At 48.0% G+C, this 12,206-nt stretch overlaps 1 protein-coding gene across 1 annotated transcript in view; it reads left to right on the forward strand.

Moving 5' to 3' along the window:
* Positions 1 to 1,882: 1,882 nt before the first annotated feature.
* Positions 1,883 to 12,206, forward strand: part of FNDC3B (fibronectin type III domain containing 3B) — a 213,302-nt gene continuing 202,978 nt past the window's right edge. Inside the window, exon 1 of the mRNA XM_064458004.1 lies at positions 1,883 to 2,149. The gene's annotated coding sequence lies outside the window, so the exon portion shown is untranslated. The remainder of the gene's footprint in view (positions 2,150 to 12,206) is intronic.

The raw sequence follows: 12,206 nt of genomic DNA on the forward strand, positions 1-12,206 counted from the left end.
GACCGTTTTACATTGAAAAATCTTTCCCATGGGAAAATGCTGATTTGCTATTTTTCCTAGGAATTATCTATTTCAGATAAAGTTATTTTCATATTTCTGTGTTTTGGTCACTTAAAAAAAAAAAATATAAAAAAACCCAGCCTAGTTGGGCACAATGTTTTGATTTTACCCGCCTTCTGTGCCAGACTAGCATGAGTTTCAAGAAGTAGAACATCAAGAAGCCCTAAGGGGCAAAAATTGTTTCTGTTGATATTTTAATGGAAGCTGATAAACACACCTGACTCCATGGGATTTTCTAGTTTCTGCAAGGAAACCTTGCTCTGGTGGATAAAGCAGATCAACTGCTAAGGAAAGCTGTAAGGAAAAAATAACGTTGAAGAATACAGCGATGGAGAGAAGGCAGAGCATGGGGGGGTGATGAGCTTTTGCTGAGGAAGGTTAGCTAACAAAGGACTAAGGCCAAATCAAAAGACCTTTCATAGCATGGCTGTGATCTGCGGTGTGGGTGAGGCCAAGCCCTGTTTTAAGCTTTTCCTCTGACCAGATTAAAGCTCTAGTCATGATTTGCACATCACCTGGATGCAGTGCTGAGGGGTAAATGAGCACTGTGGTTCCTCAGGGCTCTCTTCCAGAGCCAGGGGATAAACCTCTCTTCTTTTGGGCAGCAACAAATTCAGTCAAAGCATTTCTTAAGCTTGGAAAAACATTGCCTAAAACTTCTCCTCGCTCCCAACCGATGGAAACATAGGAATGACTGCACTGTTGGGACTGAGGGTTCTTCCGATTCAGTATCTTGCCTTTGCAGCCACCCGCTGCAGCTGTCCAGGGGAGGACATATAGAAGAGCATAGGCGATGCACACAGATCCCAACCTTAAACAATGTGGATGAGGGACATATAGAATCAATCATAGAATGGTTTGGGTTGGGAGGGACCTTTAGAGCCCATCCAGTCCAACCCCCTGCAGTGAGCAGGGGCATCTTCCACTAAACCAGGTTGCTCAGAGCCCCGTCCAGCCTGGCCTGGGGTGTTTCCAGGGATGGGGCATCGACCACGTCTCTGGGCAACCGGGGCCAGGGTTTCACCGCCCTCATTGTAAAATTATTTTTCCCTATATCCAGTCTAAACCTCCTTTAGTTTAAAACCATCAGCCCTTGTCCTGTCACAACAGGCCTTGCCAAGGAGGTTGCCCCCTTCCTGTAGTCCCCCCTTTTAGCACTGGAAGGCCGCAATAAGGTCCCCCCGCAGCCTTCCCTTCCCCAGGCTGAACAACCCCAGCTCTCCCAGCCCGGCCTCGCAGCAGAGGGGCTCCAGCCCTCGGAGCATTTCTGTGCCCCCTCTGGCCCCGCTCCAGCAGCTCCATGTCCTTGTGCCGAGGAGCCCCGAGCTGGAGGCGGCGCTGCAGGGGGGTCTCACAGAGCGGGGCAGAGGGGCAGGATCCCCCCCTCACCCGGCTGCCCGCGCTGCTGGGGATGCAGCCCCGGGCACGGTTGGGGGTCTGGGCTGCGAGCGCACGTTGCCGGCTCGTGTCCAGCTTTTCACCCCCAAGTCCCCCTCCGCAGGGCTGCTCTCAAACTTCCCCAGTCAGAAATGACATTTTTGGGACAAGAGGGACCAACCTCTGCCACGGCGGTGGCGGCCGCCGGCTGGGCAGGGGGAAGGCTGGCTGGGTGGTTTGTGTTCCAGGGGTGATGCCTGGCAGTAAGTAACGGATGGGGAGGCGCTGGGGGCGGACGGGGAGAACCGGGAGGCTGAGGGGAGGGCTGGCGGGCCCGGGGCAGAGCCCACAGCGATGCGGCGCCGCCTGACTGGGCCGCGGCCGGGAGCCGCCCCGGCCTCCCTCCCGCCCTGCGCGGCTCCCGGGGACGGGGCGGAGGCTTGGGGCCGGCCCGGGGCGGAGCGGCTTCTCGGCGGGGCGGGAGCAGGAGGGCGGCCGCCACCGCCGCCGCCACCGCCCGCCTCAGCCGGCTTTTCGGCGGGAGCCTCTACACCAGAGTGCGCGGTAGCGTGGGCCGTCCGCGGGCCCCATGTGGTGCCGACATCACTGACATGGCGGAATCCCCGCCGAGCCCTCCTGGCACTCGCTCCAGCTAGCCGGGACTCACCGCCGCGCCCGGCCCGGCCCGCCGCCGCCCGCAGCCCTGCGCCAGGTAAGGACGCGGCGGGGGAAGGCGGGCTCCCGGGTGGGCACCCACGGGGAGCCGCGTCCCGAGGCGCCGCTCCCGGCTCTTTTGTTCGGCGGCGGGGCGGGAGGACGGGGCGCGGCGGGACGGGACGGGACGGGGCGGCGGGACGGGGCCGCGCTTGGCGGAAAGTTTCTCTCGGTGTCGCCGTTCCCTCCTCCTCCTCCTCGCCCGGGCCGTGTCGCGGCGGCCCCGCCGCCTCTCTCCCCCCCACCCCCCCCGCTCCCCAAGCTCCGCGCCGGGCGGGGGCAGCCCCGCCGCGGCCCTGCGAGGGGCTGGCGGCGGCGGGACGGGCCCTCCAGCACCGCCCGGTAACCCCCGAGGGGCCGCCGGCGCGACGGCTGTCATCGCCTCCGCCCGCTCGCCTTCCCCGCCCTGCGCCCCCGGGTACGGCCGGTGCGGCTCCGGGAGGGGAGAAATGCGGGGTGTTTGCGGGTGGGTGGCGGTGCCTGTCCCCCCCCCCGGGAGCCGTGCCCGTGGGGCGGGAGGGTGCCGCTCCGCGCCCCGGGGCCGGCGGGGGATGCCGGGCAGGTGGGGAACCGGGGGGGGCTCCTCCTCGGCCCCGGCTCCCTCCCGAAATGTCCGGATCCAGGGCGGTTTGTTGGAGGAAAAAAGCTGGGAAGAAGCGGGAGCGATTCCTCCCGGCCCGCCGTCCTCCCCGCCCGGCTCTTGGCTTCGGCGGCTTCGCGAAGGAAAACCCTGGAAACTTTTTATTTTTCTTGCCAGACACCTTTTTAAAATGGCATGCTACCAGGAGACGGAATGAAAAAAGAGAAAAAACTCTTTTTAAAAGCTTAACCTCTCTTAGGTTAAGACCACATCTGCATCCCGCCCCTCTGCATTCCCCCCCCACCCCCCCGCCTCTCCCGGTTCTCAGAAATTCTCTATTTAAATAAGGTTTTGGCTAAGGTACTGCGGCTTGGAGTTAAATGTAATGAACCGTTTGTCCCATCTCTATTTGTAGAATAAAAGTTGGGGGGCAAGCCTGCCCCTTTCCGTATTGGTGATTTTATATTTCATTTGCGTTTCTTTGTGTGAGTACCTAAAAGGACTGGCCTGACTCCTTGAAGTGTTGATTGCCCCATCACAGATGGGGAAACTGAGATATGGAAAAATTGAAGTTTCTTGCTTGTTTGTTTCTTAGTCGTTTTGGATTTTTTTTTTGGTTGTATGGTGTTGGTTTTATTTTTTATTAATTTTTATTTGAACTCAGTGCTAGGTTTGTGAGAACAGAACTCCCACATCCCAGTTCCCCGTGCCCTAATTGCTGTATCCCCTAACCGCTTACCCTGCAGAACCCAGGGCTCAACCAGTACGTTCCTGAAAGGTGCCAAACCAGTCTAACTCGAGCTTAACAATGTGCTAGGTAATGGGATTTCAAACTTGCATGCATTTTTAAGTCTAGAACGCTATTTCTCAACCTTTTTCTGCAGCTGAGCTTGCTTAAAAAAGGTTGAGACTGCCAGGCCTGGCAGTGCCTCGGTGCCTGCGCTGGTCTGGGGCTCTGCTCCAGTCTGATGGGGAGCTGCTGGTCTGGACGTGGATGACATGATGTGTGCTTGGCTGGAAATCTAGATAAAGGCATCACTTTCCATAAACCACAGGATTCAGCGATGGGCTGTCTCCTATGGATGGAGGCATCTTGCTCCTCTCGCCCCGTCCCCCGGTGGCCTCGCCCACCTACCACCCGTGTACCTTCCTCAGCAGTAAGAGAACACGCTGCCGGTGCTACCAGTAAGAAAATGATTCTTGGCGGTGTTCCTGGGGTCATTTCGGGTCTCGCACAGAAGCGGTCTGTTAGTGCTTTTCTCCTAATCTTCAGGACTTTGTGGATCACTCTCGTTAGTTCTAAAGCAGTTGTGCCTTGTGGTCATATCGGGACCCCGCTGTGACAGAAATGGCTGCTGCCCCACAAGTGTCGTGGGTTGTGCTTCCCAGTTCAGTATCTTTTAGCTAGTTTATGCTTATAAGGTAGCTGAGAGACGAGTCTGTGTGGAAATTGATATATTTTACAATTTCTTTTAATATTTTTTTTTTTTTTTGAACTATCGGGACTCATCTGCTTTGGGTTTGAGGTCACCGCTGGGACAGCGATGAGAGGGGTTTTTCATACTGTGAGGCTATAGCTGGCCAAAGGATAAGAAATTAAGAAAGTTACCATCCAAAATAAGCTGATACTCTACTATAGCCAAGAAGCTTGGAGCCGTAACTCCACTCTGCGAGCATTTTATCTTTACTCTTGGAAAAGTTTGTAACTACCAATCCAAAGTGCATTTATTCTGGCACTTTTTTTTTCCCCCCCCTTACATAGGGCGTTTAGTGAACGGGAAGGTTTCTGCGTCCTACCTCTTTCTTAGCAGAGAATTTATGTTTTTTTCTTTTCACTTTATAAATTCCTTTATGTCCTCTGATGAGCGAGAGAAGCAGTTAAGGGCAGTTAAACTTTACAATTCATAAATCTGTGCAAGAAAATATATACGGATCGTGCAGTGAACTTCTGTGTGTGTGCGGTGGTATTCGTGAACTTTCTAATTAGTATAATTGGCTTTTCCTTCAAAAATGTAGGTTCTCGGTCTGGTGAGCGCTAGTGCAGAAGCGAAGTTTACAGTGTGAATAAATGTAGTGAGAGGATCTTAATTCCTACAAAATACATATAATTGCAAACAAGTCCCAGAGCCCATGTACAGCTGGATAAAACAAATTACTCTCCACAGTGCTTTTCTTCTCAATGCAGTTTGCCACTCCCCTCACAAGGAAAGGTGTGAGGGAAGATGGAGTGATCTGTGGGGAGCAGCAGGACTGGCAGTTTGGGGTGCCCTCCCAGGGCATCCCCCTCTCTCTCCACCAAGGATGCCGTGGTAGTCTGGAAATTGAGCATCCTGATGGATCGGAATGGTTTTGTGCAATGTGCTGCGAGTTATCGAAGTCCCGTTTGTTCGCAACAGCCTTTAGCGTACAGCAAATAAAATAAATAGCAGAGGAAGCCAGCAGACTCCTGTGTAAATCTCAGCTGTGCAAAATACCGGCGAGGCAGAGAGTTTCTCAGACGTGTTGCCCAGAGGACTTGTGCCTAGGTGATCTTCTCTGTGCTGCTGAACGGCAGCAGCTGAGCGGTGGGGGATCCTTTAGAAGCAGGAATATCAAAAGTCGTGTTGTTTATGGCTAAGGTTTAGTGTCCCTGTGTGATCTGTCCCTGGAGATGGAAGGTATGTGGGAAGAGGGAAGTTCTTCAAACAAGGCAGTGGAAATAGGAGACGCTGGGTACACAACGGTAACAGGCCATCTACAGGCAGGAATGTCGGTGTCTCAGTGAGCAGATAACTCGCCAAACAGTTTCCAGTGGCGATGCGGTGGTTTGCGTTTTTACCAATTTATTCTAAGCACCTCTTTGCAAAATTGAAGTTAGAAGCCCCCTCTCAATTGGATTACGGACAGCCAGGGGAAAAAAGCACAAACTAATTAAACATGATTTATTGTGGAATTTGTAACAGTGTTGGAGAGATTAGTTGCCTTTCTGAAATGCTGCTGCAGATGTTAAATCTGTGCTCTTCTCTGACTGAAAAATGACGGTGCTGTTGAGCAAGTACACAAGAAAAGCCTAGTCTGTGTAAAAGCCTGTTCCTGAACAGGAATATTCCCTGGAGGTCCCAGGTAGTGCTGCTTTGAGTAAATCTTCACGGTGCTTTTAATTGGGAAATGATGGCTTTCCTTGAGCTGAGAGGTTAAAACACACGGCTTCTCCAGTGACATGCCTTCTGCGTTTGATCTAAGGAATCCTTTGTTTATGAGTAAATTGTGTTGTTTGTTAGCAGATAACAGAGGAAAAGCCAGCTACACCACCAACTGTATAAGAAACATTCTTTATTTGTATTTATAGTGGTGACAGTTTATAATGGTGGTATACACTGAAAGTTACGTCTGGCTGCTCTGCTTATTAAACTGCAGCTATGTATAATGGTATTTATGTAATATGAAGCAACAAGCAATTCCTAAGTAATTAAGTATATATTTTATATTAGTCTTTTGAAGAGGACCAAGATTGCAGCTAATACTGATACGTGGCATTTGCTTATTCTGGCATCTGCTCCTAGTTCTTCTAGAAGCTACTCAGTGGAGCGACAAGATGGATTCAGGAGCGGAATTTCTGCTGTTGTGCTTTCATGAGGGTTTTTTTTTTGTTAGGTTTAGGATAACCAAAATCAAACACTCGAATTTTCTGGAGATGAAGGTTTATCTGATTTCTCTGTGCTGACTTAGTGTATAGCTGTGGCAGCAATGCATGTACCTTAAAGCATGCTTTACATGTAAGTCTCTTATAATTGCCTTATACGTAATTACGGACATTCCTATTATTAGGTCCTTGCAAAGGACTCTAATAATAGAATGTGTGTCTCTGTGTATTTAAACATATACTTCATGCTTTCAGGAATGTTTCATATGGAATGTTTTGAAAGGAGAAAAAAGAAATTGCTCTCAAGAGGCTGTTAATAAAACCTCAACAAGCAACAATTTTAGATGACCCTTGCCACCCCCAAAGATCCTTGGGATGTTGTGGACAGATTTCCCCATGCTTTTAATCTAAACTAGCAAAATATCGAATGTGTTCTGCTTAGTGTGTAGCTAGTTCTCTGGGCCTCTATGCAGCTGTGTCAATTTTACATGGTTGCTCCATTCCCTGCTCACCCGCTAATAAAACGCTAACATTATTAATCTAAATCCCTGAGTATTTCCGCATGATTCTTCAGTCAAGCCCAACACTGTAGTGAAGGAAGGTGGTGCGATTATTTTGGACCTTGGTAGCAGAATCGGTGTGGGAGGAGAGAGTTGTCCTGATTTGTTTCAGGATCACCTCACCGTTTTTCTTTAGCGTAAGATTAGTTAGTCACTAGAGTTTATTCCACTTTATAAGTTGCCTTTATTGTGGAAACATATGCCTATTCCATGGCAATTCACGTAACATAAGTGGCCTTACGCTTGCTGACACTTGGGCTGATGTAGGTATGTTATTAAGTATCATCCATTTGCTCTGTGCGTGTTATTTATTTATTGATGTGGAATAATGCAGCAGAGAAAAGAAGATGATAGCATTTGTGGATAACGAGAGCATTGAAGAGGTTTCCTGCTGGTCAGCTGGTATTTCTTACAGACTCACGTAATGTCAACTCACAGAAGAGAAAGAATTGCTTTCGGTGTATCGTTACTTGCAAACAGAAGCGTCGCTTTATTAGAATAAATTAACAGAGCACAAGTAACACATTCGGAACTGCAGAGGTTGTGGATTATTTGGGGTGTGGAACGCCTGAACTCAAAAGCCTGAATAGTGGCTTTTGTCTCTAAGTACTGATAGAGGTGGTGAGGTTGAAAAGCAAAAGCACAGCTTGGGCTTGACTTACTTTGTGAAGCCTGTTGCTGTACTGCCTGACTTGAGTATTTTGCCTTTCATTTGATGTTTTAGTATCAGGAATAATGGTTTAGATTGAAGTGGAAAGTGGAAAAAAAATCCTGATTCTTCTAGATCTGTTTCCACTGGGTGCAGGTTTGAGACCCAGCTGAATACGCGCACGTGTCTGTTCTTCTGTCCTTGCAGCAGAAGGGTGGTTACATGGTTGGTGTTTACTCCGAGCTGAGTGTTTGGTTGGCTTGAACAGTTAAGATGTTGGTCTTGTTTTCCCCAGTTCTCAGTCTGCTCTACTTAACACATATTAATATCTTGCTCTTTTGTGAGATACTCTAAAGCTCCGAGGAAATGGTTTTATAGTCTAATTCCAGTAGATACCTTTTTATTAATTGTGTTAAAAACTGAAAAAAGGGGTAGAAAGTAAGCTGTCATTTTTCACCAAAACCTGTTGGTGCTGTTCCTCTGGTATACAATGCTGCCTTTAATCGTAGCTACCTTGGAAGCTTTGTCTTTAAAGGTGAGAAATTTATTCCTATTCAGTTGCAGTGGCTGAAGGATGACAACATGCTTTTTGAGGGCTAGTTTCCACTGAGTCATCCCCTGAGCTGGGCAGAGGGGCACTCGGCTGCTGTCAAATCTTCTGCTTTGGCAGGCTAACTAGGAAATTTGTTTTCAAAGCCTGCCTTGGGGAGGGGAGAGCTACAAGTCTTTGTTTTCCAATGCTGGGAAGCATTAGAAGATGTCATGTCTCAAAAAAAAAAAAAAAAAAGGGCAACTCTTTCTTACTCTGAATTTTTACAGAATTAGCTTCTGCTTTAATGAATGTTCTTATTCGTAGGGCTTCTCTTGGTGTCCCACTTGCCCACCCTTTCTTTAGCACGCTTATTCATTAGCTGCCCATGGTTTTTGATACTAAGATAGGGTTTTCCTTCTAATTATATCTCTGTATGATTTATGTTCTTCTGTTGGTTGCACGGTTGTTAAAGGTGATCCTCAGCCATGCAGCAAGGTTACTTCTGCCATAGCACTCCAGACCGGGGGCTTGGGGGGCGGCGTTTGGTGTTGCAGAAGTGTCCCTCTCGAGCAGCCAACGCCGTCTGACCGTCTGTGTGCCCGGGGAACTGGGCAACTAGATACACAATGCTTAATTTGGCACAAAGTTTGCCCTTTGCTGGCTTTCCTTCAGTGCTTCAGATGTGGGCAAGGGAGGGGCTGCAGATGTGTGTTTGTGGCACACTGCATTCCCTTCTGTCCTCTTCCCTTTTGCTTCACGTTCACACAGTGGGTGTGACGTGTGGCCTTCGCATGACTAAAAATGCAGGCATGTGGACGCGAGGCTGTTGTAGGGGAGGAACGTGTCCATCCACATGTGTAGAGGGGGTGTGCCCAGCGTTACGGCCAAGGTGGCTGTGCCTTGGCTCGGAGGTGGGTGCAGATGACAGAGGAAGGCTGTGGTGTATGGTCCTGGAGTACTTGGGAAGAGCCAAAGTGGTGTGATCTGGCAAGACCACAGCGCGCTGCTTTAGGATCCTAAGTTGAGTCATTGTTGATGGTACCTGCCAGCCGGCCATGCAGGGAGAGAAAATCCATGGGTGCCTTTCCAAAGCTGGTTTTGAGGAATGGGTCAGAAGTTTTCTGGCTTGTTTGGTAAGGGCGTTCGTGGATGAAGAGCGATAGGGAAGGAAATGAGAAATTGGAAATGTAGTGAGGTGGCCTCGTGCTTTGAACATAACTTGTAAGAGGGAATGTTAATACACAGAGGTGGCAATGTTGGAAGGAGGTACGCTGCGAGCGGCTTGCAGCACTCTGAACGGGCTATAGGGAGCTTAGACTTGCAGACTAACCCGGGAGCAGGCTGAGCTGCAGGAAGGTTGGTGGTGTCTACGTGCAAGAAAAAGGGATGGTTAAAAAATAAAATCCTTAAATTTGAAATAAATTGTAACTTTCAGTCTACCTTCTCAGCCCATTAAGAGAACGGTGCTTTCACTAGGTTTGTGTTGATACCCAAGCATGTATATACGTTGCCTCCTCTTAAATGAATGACCTTACGTGATCCGGCGGAGGAGGGAAAATGGCACCAGTGTCACAAATAATTCTCTGTATAAACTCTGGAGTCTGAACAATATTTAAGATTCTGGATCAGTGCAAAATGACTTGCTAGCTGAAAGAGTGATCCGCTGCTCGCTTTGCACATCGTGACCTTGCAGGCGTTCAGCTCTGCTCTGAAAAGTTCAAGCCTGTTTTGTACCAGCAGGAAATGTATGTTAGATGCTTTGAGGATAAAGGGTTAAATTTGTAGGAATTCAATGAATATCTTGAATATATTCATAAATGTAGCTTGTTTGACATAGCACTTTTCCCACTCTCATCAGAAGTTAGGGATTTAGGTTACTATAGATGCTCTCCTGGTCTCGGGTAATACTGACGAAAGGAACTCTTTTCTCAGAATAAGCAAAAGCGAAGCTCATACCTGTGGTGCCTCATTATGTAACTTTCTATTTGTATGTTGTCCTCTGGGTTTATTTGTTACAAAACTAAGTTGCATTTTAGTTCAGCAGGGCCTCAAAACAAAGACAGAAACCTAACAAACAAACAAAACAAACCTTAAAGGACGAAACCAACATGACTTGCTATTTCACGTTCTGGTTAACTTCAGGTGTTGTTGAGTGTCTTATGGTTGGAAGTCAGAAATACCCTATGGATTTTGCCTGAGACATGGGTTATGTCTTGTTGCATGAGTCTTGCAGAGTACTGTGTGGCACTAAGCTGTTCTTACCATGCTGGGAAGGTGAAGTGCCATAACTAGGTAGCAGCTTATGGCTCATTGAGTTCTTTGCTGCTATATAACATTGTCCAGTTTTGCTTAGTGAAGGCCTAGAGCCACACTCTTACAGAATTTGGTACAAAACACATGGGTTACATTGTTATAGTTGACCAGAACAGATACACAAGAAATTTTACAGTTAAAGAGGAAAAAAGGTCAAATCCCAAGGCTTTCAGCAAAGCAAAACTTCCACAGAACTTGACTTAAAATTGGAGAAAAGCGGTCCAAGTTGCTAACACTGCTCACGCTTACATACAGTCAGCCTTCATGCTAGTTTCTTGTATGTCGGCTGGTGGCAAAATTAACTTGTTTGATTCTGCTCAGCATGTATTTATTTTTGCAACTCCATATGCTGTTCTAACAGATCTTTATTATTGCTTATTAAGTTCACTGGTGCTTTTAATGACCGCACAAATGGTAAACATCCTCTGTGACTTCATTAGACATAAAGCACAAACTTCTTGTTGCTGACTTGAAGCCCATTCCTCAGGTCAGCGTGCATCGCAAGCAGCGGCCAGGGCGCTGCACGCCCGTGACTGCTAGGATATCTGAATCGGAGAGGGATGGTCGCGTTACCTAATTAAAGTGTCTTCTCTCTCCAAGCTCTCATGTGTGTGGTGCTTTACCTTTACCCTTTCGCCTCTTGGTTAACAGCTGGACGTGCTTGTCCAGATGTTCCAGCTGCCTTGTTCCGTGGGCAGGAAATGGTGATGGGGTGGAAATTAGGCAATCCTACTGAGCGCAACCAAAAGGGTCTCTGATCTCTTCCACAGCCGCCACCTCTGGCTTCTGGATAGATCATGAGAGTCGAGTAATTCAGATACTTCTGTGACCGCAATCTATTTAGCGTGAGACAGCTACGCTTTAATTTTTATGCATCTGAATAGGTTGCTTCAGTGCACGTGAGAGAGCCGCTACGTTACTGTAAAGGCAATATTTGTGGATATAAAACACTGAAGTTAGACTTCAGTGGTTTTACTTCCTTGATCATGCAGTCAAATAGGATGATGATATACTCTAAAAAATTGCTGTAAAATTGTTTTTCAGCTTCTCAGACCTTCTGGACTATTCAGTGTTGTCCCTGCTGGCAGATCTGGGTCCTTTCTCATCTGTCTTAATAAATCCTTATTTCTCTATTCCCTTCTTCTTTCCCTAGATTTTTCTAGACTACGACATATTCATTTCACCCTGAATTGTTGGGTTAGTGTAAGGGGATAAAGGTGAGTGGATGAATGGTTGTAGTATCTTCTGAAACGTGAGAGGTAGGGGGTAGAAAATAAGGATATGTGAAGACAATGGAAATAATAAAGAAGGGAATAGTTCGCAAGTAGATCAAATGTGTTATTTGTGGCCCTGCCATCATTTAAGATCCTGTGGAGTTCTCCAAATTAAATATAAACAAATATAATAATATGCTCTCTTACGTGATGGAGTTTAGTTGAACAGTGATAATAACCACCTTTGAGCAAATTTGATACGACCTCGTAACAGGCAGTGAGGTGGTTCTACTGCAGCTGCAAAAGCGTGGGCAGCGCGGGGTCGGGCCGAGGTGCTGCTTTCTGGCTGTGGGCTAGCGACGTGGCAGCGGGAGACCTGTCCTTTCGCGGCCGGAGGGAAAGGCAAAGCTTTGGCCCCGTGCCTGGACTTACCCTCAGAAGGCGAGACGAGGTTTTGTGCTCAAGTTGGAAAGTGTGTGGGGATGGCAGATGGGATCTGTCAATTTTCCTCCTCTTCTGTCTTCAGGAGTTATTTTCCATTAATTATACATATATATCTCTCTATATATTTTTTTTAATAAAGTG

This window comes from Phalacrocorax carbo, chromosome 7 (assembly GCF_963921805.1).
Source record: "Phalacrocorax carbo chromosome 7, bPhaCar2.1, whole genome shotgun sequence".
NCBI lineage: Eukaryota > Metazoa > Chordata > Aves > Suliformes > Phalacrocoracidae > Phalacrocorax > Phalacrocorax carbo.